The sequence below is a fragment of the Amblyomma mixtum genome, chromosome 10 (assembly GCF_055824585.1).
Source record: "Amblyomma mixtum isolate Tamu chromosome 10, ASM5582458v1, whole genome shotgun sequence".
Classification (NCBI taxonomy): domain Eukaryota; kingdom Metazoa; phylum Arthropoda; class Arachnida; order Ixodida; family Ixodidae; genus Amblyomma; species Amblyomma mixtum.
Genome location: NC_143021.1, coordinates 136,573,434 through 136,586,799, shown reverse-complemented (window position 1 = coordinate 136,586,799; position 13,366 = coordinate 136,573,434).

Here is a 13,366-nt window from a genome sequence, read left to right as displayed (position 1 = left end):
TACATGTGGTAATGTTTATATCTACCAAACTATCTAGACTAAAATGAGACACCAAGCCTCTGACATCTGGAGATGTGTACCTCCCATGCAATTAGAGTGATTGGAGATGCTCCTCCTTGGTGGCATTTCAGTTGCTAAGTGTGGAAGGACAAGATATAAGGTGAACAACTAGACACCCACTTTTTAAGCAACGCCACAATGAACAATGTGCCTTGGCTTTTCTTCCATCCAAAAAGTTTTATGTTCCATATTTACGTAACTGCTTGCATGTGTTCATTTTGGCTTGCTGAGAGGTTCTTTTCTTTGTTAAACTAGCTTTAACTCTGGCCTGTCTTCTGCACCTTCTTAATTTTTTGCTAGTGTTCACCTTAAGTCATGTGCAAGCTCACGCAGATCTCTACTTTTCTACGTTTGCAACTGTCACATCTTCTCTGCCTTCGTCATGTCCATCACTGCATCCGACACCTTCAAGTATGCTGTGTATAATCACCTTAACTAATCTGCCTATTACACATGTATTTTTGTTAGCCACCCACTCCTCTATCTGGCGCCGATAGGCCCTGAGAGTAAATAAATGAATTGTAGTCTAAGCTAAGTCTCAGGAAGCATGCATTATGTTCAGTTTATTTTACCATGTTGACCAGTAAAGAATGGACAGAAAAAAGCTGCAAAGTGGAGCTTGACATGCCTCTCGCCCCTACAGTAGAAAGCAGCAGGCAAGGCATACGTAACCACTAACGACAACGGAACATGCCAAATGTGAAGTAAATCAGTAATGTTCCTCGCATTTATAACAAGGCATACTCTCTGCTCAGTAATTTATTACCCCCTTAGACATTCTGTAAGGAGTGCATACAATAATGTGTCACCAAAATACAATGTGAATCATTAACCCTGTGCCAATACAACAGCAAAGAAATTTATGCCCAATAAATGCATTGCTTACATGCAACCAAGAGGCAAGAATGGGCCAACCTGGCACATATATGCAAAATAATAAAGAATGACATTTGAGCAGCCGCTCATTCCCCAACCCCCTCCCACAAAAAAATATGAAAAAGGGTGCTCTTCACACTGCACGTTTGAAAGATGCGGCTGTAATATTTGCGAAAGTTCAACTACGTGTGAAATTCAGACATGAATAACGCCAACGCATGCAGTTGGAAGCGAGGCGCCAGGGCGCGGGCAAACAGTAATCGTCTTCAGGTATCGACTGGTTCCACTTCTTGAGGGCCGCTCGTTTTACTATGCATCGATGCCGCATGGGACAGCAAGCGGTTGTACACTCCAATGCGGCGTACGGGCCGCACACATACACACACCGTAACGACAATACAGCGCGCAGGACGCACACAGCGAACACGGAAGAAAAAAAAACGTTCTAAAGCACCTGTGCACTCAACACCACGCATACTCCGCGCATGGTTCCGACTGCGGGCTTGGCTAGCGCTTCGACTCGTCACGGCCAAGCTGCATGCACTGCACTCTTGTGGTAACAACGCTCATGAAACGAAAAGAAAATTTTAATATGTAAAACCATTCAAGTTGTCAGCTAAAAAAGCTACGGTAAAATAAATACATCTGATATGTTTTCAAGGTGGTGCGCTTTTGCGGCGTCAGCGATGTAAGCACGGACGCGAATACGCGAATGACGCTATGAATTTCCCGTGCTGCTCTGCTAGCCACCATAGCTCTGCAAATGGCATCGTGCTCGGCGTTCTGCGCGGCTGTCTTGCCCGCATAAATTTTACTTCCTCCGTGCACACATGCTTGGTGAGGTGAACGGTGGTCGGTGCGAACAGTTTGAAGTTTAATCGACTGAAAATTGCTCAAGGAAAGTCAGCGGCATTGCATTTTTATTGCTTCTGTGCATCGCGAGTGACTGGCAGCCACACGGCATCGTCTCCGGTTTGGTGAACTTGTGAGAAGGTGAGCAATTTTTTCTCAGATTTTGAAAACGGTTTTTTGTTTCTATTGTAACCCTGTGTCTCGTCGCATGTTATGTTAACGGTAACATCAGCACAACGTGCATGCGCTTTCTGTCTCTATTTGAAGTAACATTGGTCGATCAGCGTAAACTTTTGGATTCAATTAAGCACAGGCTGTCCGTGTTGGTAGTGCGTGTCCAAAGTGCTTTGAGATCATTCTGCGCTCGAGATGGTCTTCTGATAATTTATTTATTACCAGGTATAGTCGAGATTTGGAACCGTTCATCCCACTGAAACAGTGCTGAAAAGCTGTTTTGTGTTCATGCATCTGCTGTCCTTAAACTTTTCGCTAATCATTCGCGTGGTTCCTTTCGATCTGGACAACCGGCTACTGTTGCTAGGGACGCCTCGCAGCAGAGCCCTTGGGGACGCCCAGTGGGTAAGCTGTTTGTCCAGGTGCCAAGTTACCTAAGGTACCATTCCAGACTTTTTTTTCTGTCCATCAACCTCATATTCCTTGCGAAAATTACAGTATGTAATTAGGCACTAATAAAATTGGGAGCTTATACACATTTCAGGACACTTGAGAGGAATGAAATTAAAATTGGCTTTTGAGGAAAGGAAATGGGGCAGTAACTGTCTCTCGGTGGACTCCTGAACCTAAGGGAAGGAATAAACGAGGGAGTCTAGAGAAAAATGCACCTGCAGCATCAGTATTCTCTCTGTAGACTTTTCGAGACCTGGATTCATTCCTTCTAGGACAGTGCCAAGCAGTAGGTGAACTGCACGCAAATTTATTTTCCTCTGGTGCAAAGTAAAGAGTGAAAATGTTCTAAGACAAGTCTCTAGTCTGTTTCATTCTCACTGCATTTGCTCAAAGCATAGTATGAAATGCTGTATTTCGTATACCCTGGTTTCCTTTACTTTGAGCAGTAGGTATTGACAACGAACATCAAGGCAACTCCACTCTCATTGCTTATTGCTGCTTTTAGGTTTCCTCCATGATTTTCTGTTTGCTCAGTCCTGGCCTTAACATATTTTCTTCTGCTGCTTAGCTTCGAACTATTGGCTAGGTTACATGGTTCTGCTGCTTCTATGTTCATTGTGAGGTTTGAGAGCTTGTGGGTTTGTTCTTTTTTTACAAGCATCTTTGTCTTCTCGAGGCTGATCGGCAGTCCGGAACAGAGACCACATGCATTGTTTATGTTAAGATGATGACATGATAGCCTAACACATCGTATCGTCGCCATTCGAGCCCCCTGTGTACTTGCTTTGTTGCACTGGGAGCAAAAAAGTTTAGTGGAAGTCGCAATGAGGCGCACTTTTGTTTAGACTAGTGGCAAAGGTTTACTGTTGCTTCGCAGTATAGTGCTCCCAGCTGTTGCGCACGAGCATTTAGATGGCTGTTAAATACTACTATCAAGGATTTAGCCATTGTAATGTCGCAGGTCTGTTGTGTAGGATTTCAAATCATTGTCTTGCACTGTCCCCAAAGCCTGTTGTGTGTCAGTTACGCCACTATGCTGTTGTATTTCTGTCCAGTGTAAAAAATATTTTCTGTGATTATGCTACACGCACAGGTTCATGGGGAAGTAAATATTTGGTGCCGCTTCAACCGGGTATTTCTTCAGAATGAACACATGCAAAAACCCATGCTGTTAAAAGCCTTGGCTTGTGTTACCCAAGTGTGAGGAGAATACTATTATGGCAGGGATTCTTGCATTGCAGCCTTTTAAATTCCTTTTTTGTAAAAAGAATGACGTGAGGTTTCATGAGTTACAGCTCTCTTTCATTGCTTGCTCAGAGAAAGCGTTTATTGTAAGTAAGCAGTAGTCGCTTTTTTCTATTGTTCAAGTAGCAGCATCAGCATGCCTCATCATTTTGGTCTTGAATGACTGAAGGTGCTTCCAGAGCATTCCCTTCTTTTTTTCTTGTTGTTTATTCAGCATGCAATATTGTGTCTATAGATTGCTCTTTAGCATTATTTTGCGTTCTCCCAAGCAAATTTTAGGCGACCAAATTCAGAAGCACCTTGTATTGGCCTTACATGCTCGCTATTAATGCAGAAGTAATTATATGCCACACTAAACACCAAATCTACATCCTTCAGAGTGGGTCTAGAAGCTTGTCTCCAGACTTTTGCCTTCAAGGAAATCTTACAGGCTTCACATATCTGCTTGGTGTTGGAAGTGACAGCCTTGACTGATAATGATATGCATTAGACACACATTATGCATTTACAGTTAGGCCGGAACGAAATGCGAACATAGATGTGCAGTACTTTTCTACTTTGCAGCGAGGTATACATTTAGAAAAGGTTCATATATGTGTATTAGGCACATCTCTTAACCAGAAACAGGAATCAGGCTAGCTGCATGCTCAAGCTGAAATCACACAGGTGAAATATTTTCTCTTGTTCATAGGCGCTGTTTGCATTTCATTCCAGCCTGATTGTGCACTACTGCCATAGCAAGTACCCCATCTAAACGAGACACTCTCTTGTGGCAAATCATGTGCATATGTTTTAGACACATGTGTGAAGAAATGTGCAGCTACAAACATTGCATACTTGGTTATTCATAATGCTTTTTTTTTCTCATGTGCATAGAACAATGTTCAGCTACATTGCTTGTTTTGTTGTTACTACTTCTATTTTTCCGCTAATATTAAACTACACATTAATCTCAGAGACCCGATGTTCAACTGAATGATCCTTCTGTGTCCCACTAGGAAGGCAAAAGCATCACGCCTAGTGCTCATTCACCGCCCTTCATCCCTGTTTTGGTTTCAGTCGGTCAGTTATGCTGTTAATGAATGCAATCACTTTATAGCAGAAGTATATATGAAAATATATTTTGGGCTAAGTGAGGTTAAGAAGTTATCCACTGTGCACAATGGTATGGTCGGTCTTGTACATCTTTAGTTGGGTGTTAATGTTTCTTTTGTGGTTGCTGTCTAAATAACTTTGCCAGCCTATTGTATCCTAAGTCCTTTTATGCCCGTCTTCCTTCCTACTGGCTCTCTCCCTTTTCAGTCATTCCTTTTTCCTTTAAACTGGCGATTGGTCACAAGCCTGCTGTGGGAATGGCAGCTAGCACTAGGCCCCCTTTTTTTTCATTGAACCTGCACTGCTAATATTAACGCTAATAGTACTGTATCAGTATTTATGTGATACTTCATTTTTTGTTGTGCATAAATAGATGGCTAAGCTAATGGTGGCAGTGTTGAATATCACAATATCATGCATATATCTTGCATGCAATATCAGTATCAGTTTATTCACTTTGGATGAAGGTTAGACAAACAGGGTGATAAAAGCATCTGGGCCCTTAGCAAGCTGCTAGTTCGGGCCCATGCAATAAGTGCACAAAATAGTGTACCCAGGCGTCAGCACAAGAAAAAAAAAGTGTACATTTTATATGAATAGAAGATGTTACACAAAACTATATCAGTATATTCACTATTACACTACCCTCTGTTTCTTTCAGCTCGGCCGTTTGGCTGTAGATATTTTGTGCTTCTTTCCTAGTTTAGTCCACTCAAACTAAAACTTTGCGTTCTGTGTTGCAGGTAGAATCTACAATGAATGCCGCACTGTGTCTTGTAAGCAGGAGGCGGTGTTAATGGAGCCATGAACTTTTCTTGCGGATGACTGGCGTTGGCCTTATTATGCACTGAACCTCAAGTGTGAAGAGGAAAATGTCGTGTTGGATTTCTGCAGAGGTGAGACATCATGGTGAATCTACCAGTGCGAAAGACGAGACAAGAGACAAGACAGTCGCTGAGTCGCGGCCATAGTTTATTGAAGTGAATAGGGAATACATGAAGAAGCCAAGCAACACCACAAACCACACAATTACAGATAAGCATACATGACAACATGACTCAATGCCCCCGAACATTCCCCTGATCGAAATAGTCCAACTCTTTGCGTGTTAGTGCGATAGACAACACACTTGCACATTAGTCACCGAGTCGTAAGGTGTGTCTAGCCTCATAAATCTCCCATTTAATCTTCTTTGAATTTACTGCCAAAATGTGGGCTGCCAAAAGGAAAGGGTAGCAGCCTTCACATCCCTTGCAATATACAGAAAAGTTAGTACCCCTACCCTCTTGTGCTCCTGTAATCTTACATTGATACACCTTCCAGTTTGACCTATATAGACCCGACCACAAGATAAGTTCATGTTCATTTCATAAGTTCATTTCATAAGATAAGTTCATTTCATTTCGCATGTTCATTTTACAAGGTAGATATACATTGCACTCCACATGTGTACTTTTCTCTCGCCACATTCACAGAATTATTCTTAACAATTGTACATATTTTAAACAACTTATTAGGGGCCAAAAAAATTGCATTTCCATCATTCCTTCTGGGCGCATTTTTCAATTTGTGCGGCAATCTATGTATGTACGGTAACACAACCGGTCTTTTGGCATCTCGCTTGCTGGCCCCGGCCTGATTGCGCCGGTTTCCGTGAAAAGCTTTCGGCTTCTTTAACAATTTATTGTATGCTCTTGCAATAACATGGTTAGGACATCCTGCGTTCATTAACCTAAAATGTGCTCTTGGAAACTAGTCGTGATGCTAAGAAAGCATGACTTCATCAATTCTGAGCCCAGGCTTGACAGTCCAATGCTATCTTTCACTAGCTTGTAATAGCCAACCTGTGTCCAAGCAGCAGCTTAACACTCCTGGGTGAATATCACCAACACACATGGTGTGTGTAGATCAAGGTGAGGTCCAGAAACCGCAGCTCTTTTTGTGGCGACATTTGCTCCAAGGTAAACCTAAGACAAAGGCCTTGCTCCTTAAACAGCTTGAGATTATGTGCACGTCCCAAATTATCAGAACCTTTGTAAAAGACCAGAAAATCATCAACATAGCAAAAGATTTTTTTTCCCCAAGTCCTTGACAATCATTCTACCCAGCCTACTTAAAATATCTCTTAGCACAAGGCCCATCTTCGAACCACTACATATGCCAGATTTTTGAACACATACCACACTACAATACTCTACAGCCATGCTCTTAAAATAAATGCTATTCACTAGCATGCTCTTCAGATAAATTTCAGATAAGGGTTCTTGCAAAATTTTGTCTGGTTATTTGCAAAAGCATTTGTCTACTTCGCATCTTGAAGATCCGTTTCTTGTATTCAATTCGCAGCGTGGTTGAGTATCTGAAGAATGGCAATCCAGCAGATTGTCTGGTGGTTAGTGTTGATGTAGAACTATTTTATTCCATCCCGTATGAGGACCTTATGAAAAGCTTGTGAATGTGTATATCGGAGCACAATGATGAGCTTGTGTTTAGGAACAGGTGCTTAATAGTCTTTTTTTTGGACTTACCTCCTTTTATTTGAAGAGCATGTTTCTGGAGTATGGCTGTGCGGCATATGTTCAAAAGCCTAGTATATGTATCGATTGAATGCCTCTGTGCTAAGTAATATTCTCTTAAGCAGGGTGGGTGGAGTGATTGCCAAGAACTTGCATGGGCTGGGGGAAAATCTTTCACTGCGTCTGATTTTCTGGTCTTTTACAAAAGGTTGCGATAGTGTGGAACCTGTGAATATTGTCAAGTTGTTTAAGGAGCAAGGCCTTTCTTTAACTTAGGTTTTCCTTAGAGGAAATGTCCCATCAAAAAGAGCTGCGGTTTCTGGGCTTCACCTTGATGTTCTGCACATGCCATGTATGCTGCCGATATTCACCCAGGGGTGTCAAGCAGCTACTTGACTATTGGCCGAACCATTCTAAGCTAGTGAAAGGTAGCATTGTGTCATCTAGGCTAGGATAGGTATTGATGAAGTAATGCGTTCACAGCATGACAAGTGGTCTCCAAGAGCAGATTTTAAGGCTTACGAAAGCATTATTCCCCAACCATGCTATTGCAGGAGTGTGTGATAAACTGTTAAAGCTGAGCGTATAAGATTGATCAAGTTGGTCAGACATGCTAAAGGTAAGAATGGCATAGCATCATGTAACGAGGTCAGCAGGAGAGCACACACGCATTAATGCCAACCTTGGAGCAGATACAGAATCCAAGAGCATGTGCTTGACATTCAGCGTTGGCAGTCAAGGATCGGGCTCATTCAATCTTGAATATTCGAATCAGTGTTTTCTCATTTCCTTGACTGTCAGTGCTGATTGTCAAGCACGTGCTCTTGGATTCTATATCCGCTCCAAGGTTGGCACTTGTGCATGTGCTTGCTGTCCTGCTGTCCTTATTACTTGATGCTGCGCCATTCTTCCCTTTAGCATGTTAAAGATAAAACCCCTTCACAGGGATTGGCAGGATATGGCCGTGGCCAGCCATCGAGATGCCAAAAGATCGACTGTGTTACTGTACATACGTAGATTGTCGCACAATTTGAACAATGTGGTCAGAAGGTATGACGCAGAAATGGTGCTCTTGGCCCCTAATAAGTTGTCTACAAACTGTAAAATTGTTAAGAATAATTTTGTGAATTTGGTCCGGGAAAAGCATATGTGCCTTGTAAAATGTATGTGGTGTATCGGATACTGTTATCTTGGGGTTGGGTTTATGTTGGTCAAACTCGAAGGTGTGTGAATGTAAGACTACGGGAGCACAAGAGATATTTGGATATTGGTAGGGGTTCTAACTTATCTGTACATCGCAAGGAATGTGAAGGCTGCTAGCCATTCCTTTTGGCAGCACTCATTTTGGCGATACATTCGGAGCAGATTAACCGGAAAATTATCGAGGCTAGACACATCTTATGACTCGGTGACAAATCTGTGAGTGTGCTGACCATCGCGTTATTATGCAACGAGTTGGACTATCTAGATGAGAGGAAAGTTAAGAGCGATCTTTTACTCATGTTGTGGTATAGCATATCTGTAACTGTGTGGTTTGTGGTGTTATTTGGCTTTTATATGTACTCCCTGTTTACTTCAATAAACTTCAGTTGCGAGTCAGCGCCTGCTTTGTCTCCTTTCTTGTCATTGTCTTGTGCTGGTATGTTCACGTACTTGCAGAGTAGATTCACTGAATTGTATAGTTGCAGAGGCTTGTGAAGAAAAACCAGAGGAATTTTCTTTCCTTTGTATGGAATGGAAGTTAAAAATTTTTTTCGCATAGCTAGACGTTTGCAGCATGAAATTCCATTCTGGAAGGGTAAACCCACTAAATTGTACATTTTGTGTGCAAGGGTACTGATGCTTGCATGAAACTGAAAACATTCGTCCAGGCTATCTGGCTAGCTTCCTTCTTCCTTGTGCCCAGATTTTTTTAAACAATACTTTGTCAGATTTATTTTGACCAGAATTTCTAACGTTAATTACACCACATTTTGTGATCATATACAACAAAATTAAAACATGATGATCACTGGTGTATGGTTTAGTCTGGGGTAGAATGATGAGAAGTACCTAGTATATAGTAAAAGTTAATATTACTAGCCTAACATAAACAAAATTTCTCTCTTTTTTAGTGGAAAATTTTGCTACCAGGGAGTCGGAGCAGCATGGCATGATGAAGACTTGGACAGTGTGCATTCCAAAGTACCTGTATTCATGTCGGCACGAGAACTTGCGCACAGTTCTTCAAACAGTTGGTGAGTACCTTGGTGCTGTGCTTCTGCTTAAATAGATAGGTAGATATTTTATTTTAAATGTGCCTGAAAAGCCAATTGGCCTAAACGAGTGCACACTAAGTCAATACAAACACCATGACGTGAACAGACATAATACAGAAAAATGGTCACAAATATGATGATAATAATAGTAAAGAAAAGCATAATGAATAAACAATGAAAACAGCAAATTAGGCAAATATTTCTGTGTCAAAAAAAGTTGAATTGTATTATTTGAAAACGAGTCATTGGTGAAATGGCATGCATGTCAGGATAAAATCTATCGTAGCATTTGGTGGTTTTTCTCTGAGGCACACGAAATCGCAGTGACATCAATAACGGCTCACAGTCAATAGAGCCGAGCACAACTTTATGTAGAAAATGCATGTCACGCGTGAGTCACCTGTCATAAAGAGTAGACATACTAAGGTCTGCTAGAAAAAAGTCGTAGTCTTAGAAACGACAGCGCTCAATATATCTATCACAAAGGATGCATACAATCTTCTGCTGAACATTTTCGATTTCATCGCCAGAGGTAACAGAGGCACTATTCTAAGCTACTGATTCAAACTCAAGACGTGGCATCACGAGAGCACAGTAGCCAAATTATGTTTTTCATCTGAATAAGAGTGTGTTTCTGAAAATTTGAGCAAATACTGAGTAGCATTTAGATATTCTTGCACGAAATACCACTGCTAAAATTGGTTATAAATGATATGTCTCACATGTACACTTATCTGCTGAATATAGTAAGCATGGTTTGCGACCTGAGTGCCTCCGATGTATGAAGAAAATGGCCAGGTTACTGCATGATGCGTGGAGCAACCCAGTGTAGCACATTCAGGCTTCATGGAGTGGAGAATGAAGGCAGTAATAACTTTAAGAACAGAAAACACAGGACCAGGAAGCTGACAGAACACACTGACACTCGGTGCATGAAGGGCATTATGGAGTTGCCTGTCGTGTCGTGCAAGATGGAGGTCGCACAGACAGATATTAAACATGAGTCGATGCAGATACCTTCTGTCATTACGTAGTACTCACTGCAGAACTCAACAAAAAAGAAGCAAAGGTAACAGCTGAGCATGGCCAGACTCTTGTGCTTTCCTCCGCAAGCAATCTGGAAGCGCAACTCTTCGAAGTCTTTTATGCTTTCGCTCGACATATACATCATCACTGCATGTGTCGAGGAAAAGTACATACCCTTAATGTCAAATGACATAGCACTTACAGGACCCAGTAACAGCTCACTTAGGTGTTCTGATGCATCTACAGGGCACCTCATGAGAGATTCTTAGGCTTCAGAGCACTCAATCTACAGGGCGCCTTATGAGAAATTCTTAGGCTTCAGAACACTCAGCCCTTGCAGAAATTGTTTCAAAGTTTGTTTCCACATGGACCTCTTCGTAATAATAACCCTAAAAGCGAGCCTTCCTTTAGTGTCACGAAAAAAGGCCTAGGACATGGGTCTTTTTTGCTCCTTCATTAAACCAAAATTCGCGAGCGAGATCTTTCAGAGATATGGAATGATTTCACGAAATGTCAAAGAGAAGACTGAAGCTGTGCGAAGCAATACCAGCAACAGCCCTGCCGCGGTGGCTCAGTGGTTACGGCGCTCGGCTGCTGACCCGAAAGACGCGGGTTCGATCCCTGCCGCGGCGGCCAAGTTTCGATGGAGGAGAAATTCAAGAGGCTCGTGTGCTGTGCGATATCAGTGCACGTTAAAAAACCCCAGGTGGTCGAAATTTCCGGAGCCCTTCAACACAGCATCCCTCATAGCCTGAGTTGTTTTGGGACGTTAAACCCTAATAACCAAACCAAGCAATACCAGTTACAAACACATCACAGCTGTTGAAGAAGCTGAAAGATTCATGCCTTCATCCTTTTTCTACATCAGACACATGACTACACTTTGTCTTTCTGGGCCATCATTTTGAAAAGGTTAATATGGCAGCGGCCTTCGGTTAAATTTCTGCAAAGAGCCCTTTGTGGAAACTTAAGCATCTGTTCCTCGTCAGGCGCACTGCAGAGATATTTGAATACCTCAGTGAGCTGCAACCAGCACCTGTGGCTGCATTTTCACTGACATCAGAGATTAGTACATTTTCTTGCAGATGCTGAGATAATGAAAACTATGACTGAAAGCATAAGGTATCGGGGAAGTATGCTTCCTGATTGCTTGTGGGCAAGTGCTGGGTAACCACCAATCCAATGGGTACAAGCTTTCTCCTCACCTGGTGCTCGTCTTCTTTAGGGTGAAATGCCTGCCAAATGGTTCATTGCCCCACCTTGAGATGAAGAAAATACCTTGTGCCATGGTGCTCTTTGTGCTCAGATTCCCTCACGCCATCAAAAATCACAATCATCATCATGCTTGTGGGCAAGTGTCTGGCCTTTTTCAGATGTTACCAATGTTCCTTGATCACTAAGAGCGCTTGTCTCTTGTCCCAGTGTTTTGCGCTGCAGCGCTTGTCTCTTGTCCCAGTGTTTTGCGCTGTTCCGTCACAAATGAATAACCAACATGCCCAAGCTGCTTTCCTGGTTGATCACTAAGTTGTGCATTGAGTACTATGTAATGGAAGGCATCTGCATTGAATTGTATTTGGCACCCATCCTTAGCTACTTTCTATTTGCACAAAATTGTAGACAACCGTAAAGACTTTCATGCACACAGTAGTGTCCGAGTAAGCGCATTTTGTCTGCTTCTTCCTGGCCCTGTGGTTTTTGCTGTTTACTGTTATGAGAAATGAATTTTAGGCAATGAATCATGTTGGTTTGGTTCTCAGTAAATGGCTTTTACTAGCTTCTACGAAAGCCGATTGTGCAATAGCGGATGGTTCAAATGTATTTGTGAAATTTGTAATAGGTGTTGTGTGGCTACTAAATGAGGATTTTTTTATCTTTTCAGATGGATCCGACAGCAATGTTTAGAGGTACAATGTGTGCAATTTGTCATGAAAATAAAACGTATGTACTTGTACTCAACCAAACACTTGCCACTCTTTCATTCTAAGTTGCATTCTTTGTACGTGTGCAATACATAATATGCATGAAATTCTTGTAAATAATACTTATTTCCTCGGCCTCTGGACTACTATATATGCAGTGAACATTCTGGGCAGAAGCTATAAACAAATGCATGTGCATGTACTACTGAAAGTATTATCGAGAGCAAAAATAACAGACCCCTGCCAGCGCGTGCCGATCTGTGCCAAACTGCATGCAAGCGCCGCTTGACGAAGCACTCCAGATGCTGAGACGAGCGCAGTGGCACGCAATGCGTAGCGCTCCTTGAGATGGGCGCACGCCACTGCGCTGGTCTCGGCACTAGGAGCGCTTCGTCAGGCGCTGCTCGCATGCAGTTTGGCGCGGATCGGCACGCGCTGGCAGGGGTCTGTTATTTTTGCTCTCGATAGTACATAATTACAATGCAGATTATTTCCGTTCTAGATCAGATGACTTCCAAGTGAACGGAGGAAGTATGCATACATATTACGGGACCTTTAATAATAACACAACAGAAGCATTCGTTGCAAAGAAACGATTTCATTCTCGTGCATAGCATAGCGTAACTTTCCGTTACCAAGAATGTGACAACCGTCGGACGGAGTCGCTGTATTCATGTTGCGGAAAACCCTCCGGCAACGCATTACCAGCGGGTTTCTCTGTACTGTGGAGCATTTTTTTTACAGTGCGTCCTAAGCTGCACCAAACTACAGCTGTCCAGAAGCGAGCTGTGATCTCGTATGTTCCAGGCGTTAGTGAGAATCAAGCAGGCATATTTCACTTCGCTACGAAGTGCAGACTGTGGACTTGCCAACCCGAGAGCTCAGAAGTAAA